The 11164-nt window shown below is 33.9% G+C and overlaps 1 pseudogene; it reads right to left on the reverse strand.

Moving 5' to 3' along the window:
• Positions 1–7196: 7196 nt before the first annotated feature.
• Positions 7197–8226, reverse strand: LOC143630025 (protein BRANCHLESS TRICHOME pseudogene; annotated as a pseudogene).
• Between the last annotated feature and the right edge of the window lie 2938 nt (positions 8227–11164).

Genomic DNA, 11164 nt, shown 5'->3' on the forward strand with positions numbered 1-11164 from the left:
TGATCCAATAGCTATATATATATATATATATTACTATATATAATAGAGATATGAGAGAGAAAATAAAATGTTGAATTTTAAGAGTTTTACAATATTAATAGCACAAGGTACAAGAACATAATGCAACCATACTCTATTGAAAACTAGCCCTAACTCCTAACTTCAAAATACAAGAACATAAATCTCAATAATCCCTGCAACATTCAAAATTCAAAATCTCAATACTAACACCTCGTCCTAACTCCTCACATGAATCTCTGTTCGATGTCCTCCAGCCCCTTCAGACGCTTTCTTTACAAAACTCAAAATGCCGGAGAGGAGAGTGTGATTGGTTTATCACCTCTGTTCTTCCGATCTATTCGACCATTACCTTAATCGATTCATGATTTGTTTTTTTAACTCGATGTGACATCTGGAAAAAATGCAATGGCTAAGGTATTCCTTCTAACCCTAATCGAGTATTTGGTAGTTTAAATGCTTGATAACAATGGATATGTGGTTGTTTTTGGGATTTAGAGTGAATTTTCTTTCTATCATTTTGACGGTTTAAAGGCGAATCAGTTCCAGGTTAGTCATTTTTTGTGGGTTTGTTGAGATTTTGAGTTTTGCTTTGTAGTGTTGCTGAAATCAGTTTGCAGGTACCGTTTGGATGAATATTGGAGTTTAATTAACCATTTTGAGGTAAATACACTATAAAACACCAAGTGTTTGCTCTTTTTCGATTTCTGCTAAACTTCGTCTTTACATTTTAGGGTTTTTAAATTCATTTCGTTTTATGAGTTTTAAGTTGGGTAAGAAAGATTGGAAATTCTATTTTAGTGTTGTTTATATTGTTTTTTATTCAAGATTTATTTGTCATTTTTTTCTCATGTTAGTGTTAATATCTACAGATAGGTCAAAATTATTTATTGAGAAGGCATGGGTAACTCATGGAAGCAATGAGAGCTTGTATTTTGTTTGCTGAAGAAAGGAAATGGAATGGAATGTGAGGCTTTTATGTTCTTGCGCAGTTGCGTGTAGGTGGTCTCTTGTGGCTTTTATGTATGAGATTTCAGATGATCCTATGTCTACTTGTAGAAAGGTAAAACATTCACTTCACTGAATTTTATGCTTTATTTTTCTGGGAATTGTCGTTCTTTACTCTTTTCTAGGCTATATAGAAATGAAGATTAATATATAGATGTTGGCTTTTTAATAGTAATTTTGGTTTGAGTTCATGTTGTTAACCCAAATAATAAGTTCAATATAAATATGATTTACAAAAATCATATTGTTACAAGAAGTATCATCTTTTAAAGAATATAATTTATAATGTAATGTGTATGATTACACCTGAGATTATTTATAACCAATCCAATATGTACAACCCATTTGAAAAGTTAACCCACTGCTGTAGTAATTCATATATGCTTCTGAACTTGATTTTGGATCAGAATTTTTGGTTATTTCTTAGGTGTGTTTATGACTTAAAGAAGCTAGAGAAAACCACGATCTTTTTTATCCAATCAGTGGAACTGCAATTTAAGGATAATTGAGTGACTGCTAGATGAATCTGCTACATGTGGTGATGTATGGTTTGTATATCATGATGTTATTTGGCTTACTTTTAACAATAATAAAATATTATATAAATTACATTTGAAATATAACTGATTTTGTTTATATTAATATTTTTGGATATTATTACCAGATGTAGTATTCATGGAGTCATGGTAGATGTACTATTCATGGAGTCATGGTAGTCTGTTTCGAGTTAAAAGCTTACAACCGTTTTTCTTGAAAATTGTTAAAAGGTAAACAAACTGAATCGCGTTAATTATGTTACGCTCTGATTGATTGATTCATTTCAAGAGTATGACTAAATAACATGATTTGCAGACTCTCAAACAACACAAATTAGCAAAATTGACACCCATGGAAGCTGGTTGTTGCAGACCACCATCTCAGTAGGTTTCTTAAGTCTTTTGCAATATATATATTGGTCTTTTATTTTATCTAAAACTGAACCCAAATTTAATGTTGTTTTAGGTGTGATTATCTGCTGTTAATGCCTCTTACTATGACTTGAGTTTCCATCCACTTAGTCCAATACTCCAATTAAGGACCGCAAACTTTACAGAAATTTAAAAGCTATAAAATGTTTCAACTATGACTTTTGCAAGTAAGTTTCTTTTATTTCCACATTTGAGTTTTTATTCCACATAATGGATATTGATTTTAATTATGTATTGGCTCTTTAGGGCTGCAGTAGCAAAGTACATGAAAACAAAATGGCGCGTGCTTGTTATCTTTAATTGGCATCGGTTTTCTTTTTAGTGGGTACAGTATTCAAGACGTAGATTGGGCTAACGGGTTCATATAGTTTAAATTTTAGGTTAAATTTGCTGCTGATCTGGTTAAGTTTTATTCCATGGGTAATTTAGTCAAAACAGCATATTGGTTGTTAATACATTTAAATTGGCAACAAAGAGAAATTTAGGACATTCAAAGCTCAATGTGCAATTGTAGTTAACAGATTTTAAGATGTTGCTTTGGCCTGTAAACGAACACGAACAAGTGCATGTTCGTGTTGGTTCATTTAACTTTAAATGAACACAAACACTTAATCTAACAAGTATTTGTGTTCCTTTTCGTTTATTTAAAAAACGGGCATGTTCGTGTTCGTTTATGTTCTTTTGTTTTAAATTTAAATGAATAGTTCACGAACATAAATGAACAAAGATAAACGAACATAAATGAGCAAATATAAATGAACACACTTAAATGATAATGCTAAATGGGTGGTAAGATTTATAATGTTTATGACTTTTGGATTATGCTGTTTTGGGATAGCTCAATGACAAAATCACAAATGGTACCAAATGAGTTCTTGTTAGTTTTAAAAAGAATTGATTTTGATTCGGGTCATCAAAACGGCTTGGCTATAAAATCAAGTTCTCTACCATAATTTCGGTTCGTTTTTTTCAGTATTAATTACTTGCAAAACTGAAACTGTACCAAAAGTTCGGTTCAGTTTTCACATACAGTTTTCAGTGATATTTTAAATAACTTTTTTTATGCATGAGCTTGAACTAGCAAAATTTTAAACATGCCTTGTTAATGTAAGGTAAATATGAAGCTTGTGGTTCGCAAGGTTACACTTGCCTTTGAGTTTATGGAGCAAGGGCAGCCACATACTCGGAAGTCCTTAGCTGACAAGGTTATTTACTCTTTGGTTGAATACCATTTATATTTTTTATTAACGCGCTGCTTATTTTTTAATACACTTTGGTTGAACTGTTAGTGATAGATGAGTAGGGATGAGATCGGTACAAGTACCGAAACGGTACGGTTCGGTACAGGTATGGTACCAGGACATTAAAATATTCGGTTCGGTACCGGTTTTCATGCAAAATTTGGGAAACACCAATAGCGCACCGGCACTGAAAACTCAAAACTTGGTATTGATTTGGTACCGTTGCCAAATCTGCTCATTTCAGTAGAGGAGTGCCTACGAACCGTATTTTCAACGCACTTGAAGAAAATTCTGGATTTAGTAAAGAGCGTAGCTTAGCAAGCAATTGGCGAGCCAATACACAAATATTGACTGTATATTCCAAGAGTTCCAAGACTCGATGATTTACATGACTTGTGATGTTCCTAATGACCATTTTAGATTTTTGATGACTTGAAAATATTTGTATCTTACTAAATGATTTCTTTGACTTGGGTGGTTGAATAAATTATTTGGAATATATAACAGATAAAAATTGTAAGTGAAATATTTGGATCGTATCATTGTAGGTTACATATATTAATTTATATGTTCTCCCTTGGCTTCATAGATGAATTTGCATGTTTCACCAATGCTCCTAACTTGAAAACTTACAAAAAAAACCTTTTTAAAATTATATACGTATAGGAAAACTAACTGAAGTATGGTGCAATACATCACAAATAGATTGATAAACTAACAAAAACGAGTATCGCATTGTAAATTGTCACCTCCGCGGCATCGCGCGGGTTCCCAACTAGTGTGTGTGTGTGTGTGTGTATATGGCTACAACACCATTACACACAAAAAACCAAAACCTACCATTTGCTGACTGGTCGTCACATGACGTAAATCGTCCCATTTTATAGCCCCTCCACTAAACGTAGCCTAACAATTTATACTTAAGAAATCACTTAACCTACCTATGTATATGTAGGGTAAAGTTAAAATAAAACAAATTACAACAAAAATGAGAATGGTGAGAAGAAATCTAATACATTGATATTAGATTTGGATGATGGAGATTATATTAAGAATAAAAACTGATTAGAAGGGTGAGAAGAAATCTAATACATTGATCTTAGATTTGGATGATGGAGATTATATTAAGAATAAAACTTGATGAGAAGGGAATGAAAGTAATAACCAACTTATGTTGACTTTCTCTCTTCACATGCAAGACACATGTCAATACCTTCATCATTTTAAAACGTCTATAATTTTTCGTACGAATTTTTTTTAGAAATTTTTTTTACCATAATAACAAGCGTTTTTTTTATTTTTATTCTGAATATCATATTGTAATATAAACATAAAAAAAAGTTAGTGGGTTTTTTATATTATGTTATTTGGTTGTTCATTGTGTTTTTAATTGAGTTATTCTATGCATTGTGTTATAGATTTTAGTCATTCATTTTTCAATTGATACTCATATTAAAGATAAAAACTAAAACAAAGATTACATCATTGTGTCTTTTCGTCATCATTGTGTCTTTGTGCTCAACATTTGTCTTTCTACTTATCATTGTGTTTTAGTTATTGTGCTTAACATTCACTAAAGTTGAGAAAAATAGTATTATGTTCATTGCGTAACGTTCAAGTCATTGTGTAATATGTAGATTCCATTGTGGTTTATGTTTCTAGTCATTGTGTTATATGTATTTACCATTGTGTCTTACGTTTCAGGTCATTGTGTTATATGTATTTACTATTGTGTCTTACGTTTCAAGTCATTGTGTTATACGTACTCAACCATGTATATATATATGTAGAGGCTTTTACAATTGACTTTTATTAGATGGAACGCCTATTATAACATTAGTCCAAATGATTTACATATAACTTGAAAAGATGATTTTTCTTAAATTCTTCTCTCTAATATACTGTTGCGACTATCTTATTTTATCAATAATTTGGTATAAAAATTTTATTTGAAACCTACCCAAGTCAAATATAATATATTTTTAAATTTTCTTGTAACATGATTTTTCTAAATTCATAATATAATGTTGCGACACCATCGATTATGTATACATATGTTTCAATAACGTGACTAAAACACTTGATTCAATTATAATTTATATCTAGTAGTTAGCGAGCATGGTGGGAGAATTTGAAAGCCTGTGAGTTTGTCGGGAGAAAAGAATCTGGCCCGGAACACCGTCGTCTAATTCTGAGACTTTTCTTTTTTCGAATAATCAGGGAATTTTCATCGGTTGCTCTCAAATGTTGGTTTTTTCAAATAAAAATTCCTTTTTTTTTTTTCCAGTTTTTGGATTGTGATAAATGGATCGGAGCCTTCGGAGGGAAGTGTTATTGTTATTTATAATATTAAATAATAACCAATAAAGTTTAGGGTTAGCTGCGTTATCCTCCCACATTTCCGATCCGGTACAAAAGTTTTATGTAATTCTCTGTCAACACCACTTGCCAGGTCCATTTGCTTTCACCTCAAGTTTCCTTTTTCCTACGCATGTCCTCTTGTTCATTTTCACTTTTATATCATATTATTCTACTCACCCACATATATATATATAGCTAGGGATTGCTTATTTTACGTTACTTACTTTTCCAAAAGGTTATTAGGTGTTAGGAAATTTTAAAAGTCATGCGAGGAAGAAGTTACGTACATTTTTATAACTAACTTTTTGTCAAAAGTTATAGAGAGGTTAACAAGGAATTAATCCCAAACACTCCCATAATACAACATGTAAGCAATTGTGAATGTTCGAGATTATTACAGTTAAAAAGTCATAAGAATTGTTTAAAGTATCACAAATATATCATGCAACATTAATTATATATGATCTTGGCTGAATACTCGTGATTACTACACTTGTGGGAGAGAAAAAAAGAGTGGTTTATCTGTAGCAGAAGTATCACAGTGAAATCAACATGTATAAATCAATCGTCAAAATCATCTTTAATTTCTAACAAACAAATGAGGGGTCAGGGGCATCCTCTTCACACAGAAAAAATGTTTTTTTTTTCTTCTTAAATTAGTATTATTTTCATGCAAAAATCTCGATCGCGTCCGGATTGAACCCCATAGAAAAAAAAAATCTTGGGTCCGCCACTGTATACCCTATCATGCCCGTCGGCAAATTTGTCTCAACTTATTGGTGATTTTTGTCTGCCACTATTGCCATGTTTTGGTGTATCGAAACACATGTGTTTGTGTGTTGCGATACATAATACGGTTACATAACCATATAACCATCTATTTTTCTCTCCCACTATATCATTATGAACTAGGTACATAAAAGTGTTTTTTTATTCTCTAAATTCTCTCAGGGACGCTTTCAATACAATTATCATTTCCCGTTGTAAACTTCAAAAATGGTAGAATCCACTTGTGTGTAATTTGTTGATACAGAGAGTAACAAAGTATGACTTCACAGTTACATAACGGCTTCATGTATTACATTTCAAGTAAGATATACAAATGTTTATGTGATTCTAACTGCTCTTATCGTAAAAGTGGTTCTAGTAAGCCTCTTGGTCACTCATTCCTGGTTTGACACCATAATCATTCCCCAGCTCTTTCTCGAGCTCCAGTATTGTCTGATCTTCTCTATGTATAAATATAATCACACACTTTAAAAATGAAATCATATTGCTGATTTAATTCATATATAAATATGAAAATGCTAAGAAGATAATATAGAGGTCACCATCAAATTGAGATAAAAGTGAAGCATGTGGTGATGGCCCTTAAATCATTACCACCATCTTAAAAGAATCTAATTTCCATAAAATAACACTCTTATCAATATCACAAATTAATAACACTAAAATTCCTCAACATAACACATAAAAAATAATACAACCTTTTACTCAAATCTCGAGATTATTACTTAATCACCACAAACCACATCAATATTTAGTTGTAACAAAAGGATAAAAAAAGTTACAGCAATGTATGTAAATGATCATAATCCACTTAACTCATGATGAGATTATTTGACTGGATTTGTGTCTTCTGTTTCAACAATATCGTGAGTTGAGCCTTTTGACACTCCAGTTTCGTACCCAAATTCCTACTTCTCGACCCGATCGCCCTAACGACCCTCGGAAACTCCACGAACCCACGAATTCCACGCTTTATGTGTGGATTTTCCGGCTCTAACGACGCCTTTCTACCTTGTAATTTCAATGAACTCTGAGATATCATGACATTGCGGTTTCCGGGCTTGTCTTGCTCTTGATCATTATTATTTTGGGTCATTTTCTTACTCTCCAATTCTGATATCTTTTCTTCTAAAATAAATTTAGCTTCACTAAGCTTCATTTGAACCCTTTCTTCTCTCAAAACTTCAGCCACACGTAACATCTTTCTCTCTTCTTCCAAATCCATCTTCAACCTACTCATTTCTGATTTACTTGCTGCTAATTCACCCGCAAGTTCTTCGCATACTTTCACTACCGCTTCTCTTTCTTTTCTCTCCACACACACCTCTTTGGTTAGCTTCTTGTTCAAAGAATCCGCCTTTTTACGTGCTTTTCGTTCATACTCGAGCTGCGCTTTGAGCTCCATGATCTGCGCTTTAGCCGTATCGAGTTCCGAATCCATGAACGGCTTGATAAACGTAAGATCCCAGAAAGATGCAGTGATTTTGCGAGTAGAAACAGGTAAATGAAGAAGATGAAGTTGCTTGTTTTGATCTTCTTGTTGTTGTTTATTTTCTTGATGGTGATTTTGAGGAGAGGTATAGAATGGATTTTCGTACAGTTTCCAGGTAGGGGATGTTCTTGTATTGATCATCATCATAGTTATCATCATCTACTCTTGCATCAACTTCTTTTCTTATAGAAGGCTACTTTAATATTATTTTTTTATTATTGTTTAATGCTTATATATATAAAAGATAAAATGTTGCTTTTGCACCTGGCGTGTTAGGCTTTTATTTGTAGAGGGGGACCTATGTGAAGGATGAATAGATGGCGATTGTAAAAAGGAAGGAGACATCACATGGTCTTCTTTATTTATTGACAGTCACTCATCATCACTCTCCATCTTAGATACAGGAAATTCAATACTAGTTATAATATTACTAACGTTTTCCAAACCTAAGGGGGGGACGGGGTGGTCTGTGATGGACACCCCATCACACGTTATACATTCTCAAACACCGTCATCGGTTTACCCCATCACGCGTGATGGGGGTCCGGCCGTAATGGCCATCACATGTAGACATCCAAGAAATGTGACCGTTGGGGGAGGGGGGGGGGGGGTGACCGTTGGGGTTGGGTAATTAATAAAAAAAAGTAAAGAATATAAATAAACAACCATTTCAATCCAACTCAAAACCAAATTCAACTCAAAACACTCTCAATCTTCTACTAAAAAAACCTATTTCTTCACACTTCAATTCACAACAAAAAAAATATGGAATTTCCGAGCAACTCTTTTTCGTTAGACATCGATAGCTCTTCGTCTTCGGACGATGACATTGTTGAATGGTTCCGGTTGTTATATAACGAACTTGAAGGCCCGAGCCGTCCAAAGAAAAAATGGTGGATCGTGATAGTATACATGCCCACGAAGTGCTAATGAACGACTATTTTGTGAAGGAGCCGAAATACAATGACGAGACGTTTAGGGAACAGTTTCGTTTGTCGAAATCTTTATTATTAAAGATTGCAGCCGATGTCGAAGCAAGGGAAGAATGGTTTCAAGAATCTTACGACGTGAGGGGCAAACGAAATTTTACGCCGCTTCAAAAATCAACATTCGCTATTCGTCAATTAGCGACAGGTAACCCACCCGACCAATTCGATGAATACTTACAACTGTCTCAGAGAACTTCACGTGAATGTCTCCAATTCTTTTGTAACGCGATTATTAAATTGTATGGAAAAACGTTTCTTCGAAAACCAACAAGACACGACATTACACGTCTTTACGCCGCGCATGAAGCTAGATGGAATTTTCCAGGGATGCTCGGTAGCATCGATTGTACACATATCAAATGGAGGAATTATCCACGTGAGTTTCGAGGGGCGTATGTTAGGGGTGATATCAAATGACCGACCATCTCACTTGAAGCGGTTGCGTCAAATGATTTATGGATTTGTCATTCTTATTTTGGTGTTTCTGGCTCAAACAACGACATCAGTGTTCTATACACATCACCATTGTTTCAAAGCGTAACAGATGGTACCGCACCTTTCTGTCCGTATTTTGTCAACGGGAGATATTACAGACGTGGCCACTATCTTGTTGATGGTATCTACCCGCAATGATCTGTTTTTGTGAAAGCCTTTTCGTTTCCGTCGAGACCAATGAAAAGACATTCAAGAAGTTGCAAGAATCGGCAAGAAAAGATGTCGAGAGAGCTTTGGGTGTCTTAAAAGGTAGATGGTGCAAACTTAGTCGACTGGTTCGTGCAATGAAAAAACCCACGATCTCTAGCTTAGTATATGCATGCATCATATTACACAATATGTTAATAAAAGAAGATGGACGTGCAATTTATCCAGATTGGGTGCCAGATCCTCCTACTCAAGTTCTCGTTCCTGAGAATGTGCAATTAGACTTGCGGGATGAGGATATTCACCATCGGTTGAGATATGATCTAGTTGAAGTTGTTGGTTCTTTAGGTTTGGAATTTCCGGATTCGGACGATGAGTAGATTGTTTGTTGTAACTTTTATTTTTTAATTATAATTTGTAAATTGTAATATGTTCTATTAAAATATTATTTTTATTTTTTAAGTTGTAAATAATAATAATAATAATAATAATAATAATTAAATCATCACACCACACCACCAACCCCACTAAATTCCATCATTAGGCCATGTGTAGTGGGCGAAGGTTGGGGGCGATTTGGGGCCAGGAAGGGCGCAAACACTGGCCCCCAGCGATTTGGGGCGGGGGCGGGGTTAACTTGTCGCCGACGATGTTGAATAATAATAATATTATATTAATATTACCGTTACAACGGTCATATTTAAAAAAAATAAAAATTATTTAATCTAAACAATATATATTTATATATATATATATATATATATATATATATAAACATACACCCTTCTTCTTCATTTTATATCCATTTTATACACAAATCATACCCAGATTCTTACAAAAAATTAACAAAATGAATCCTAGAAACAACCCGAACCAACCGAACTACCAGTTCCATGGTTTCGGTCAAGCGTATGGTTCGCAATCGAGCCAACCGGACTACCAATTCCCTGTTTTCGGTCAAACGTACGGTTCGCAATCGAGCCAACCGAGCCAATCGAACCAACCGAACTCACAATAGAACCCGATGAACCCGAACCAACTGAGCTATCCGTATCAATTTTCCGACCCGAACCTAAACATGTACGCTAACTTTCTCAGCCCCCAAAACACAATCCCGGCGTTACGGATATTAGTTTCTTTTTCTTAGTTATGTTTTTTTTTAATTTTTTTTCTTTAGTTTTGTTTTTTTATATTTTTAGTTATATATATATTTTTTGTATTTCTTTTTAATTTTAATGCATTTTTATTTAAAAAATAAATTGGTTTTTATTTAATTAGTTTAATTATAAAAAGAAAATAATAAAAAAAGATACTGTTGGCCCAACTTGTAACCCCTACACCATTACACCTGAAAAACAATTTCACACACTTTGCTAACTGGGCGCCGCGTGTCACAATTCGCCCCCAATTGTAACCCCTCCACTACACATAGCCTTAGTGATGGAATGTGGTGGGGTGAGATGGCACACCACCATTAGGTGTGGTGAGTGATGGATTTGCAACCATCCCACCGCTAATAAGTTGAGAAGTCGGTTGTTCTATTATACTAGTCCTTTCATTTAAACTATTATAATAGTCCTTTCATTTAAATAATATTAAAAAAATTACTTTCCCTATAGTATGAAAATTCACTACTAGAAAACTAGTTGTTTCACC

This window comes from Bidens hawaiensis, unplaced genomic scaffold (genome assembly GCF_021521415.1).
Source record: "Bidens hawaiensis isolate Kalapana, Puna unplaced genomic scaffold, B.hawaiensis_p1.1 tig00005510_1, whole genome shotgun sequence".
In the NCBI taxonomy this organism is placed as follows: Eukaryota; Viridiplantae; Streptophyta; class Magnoliopsida; order Asterales; family Asteraceae; genus Bidens; species Bidens hawaiensis.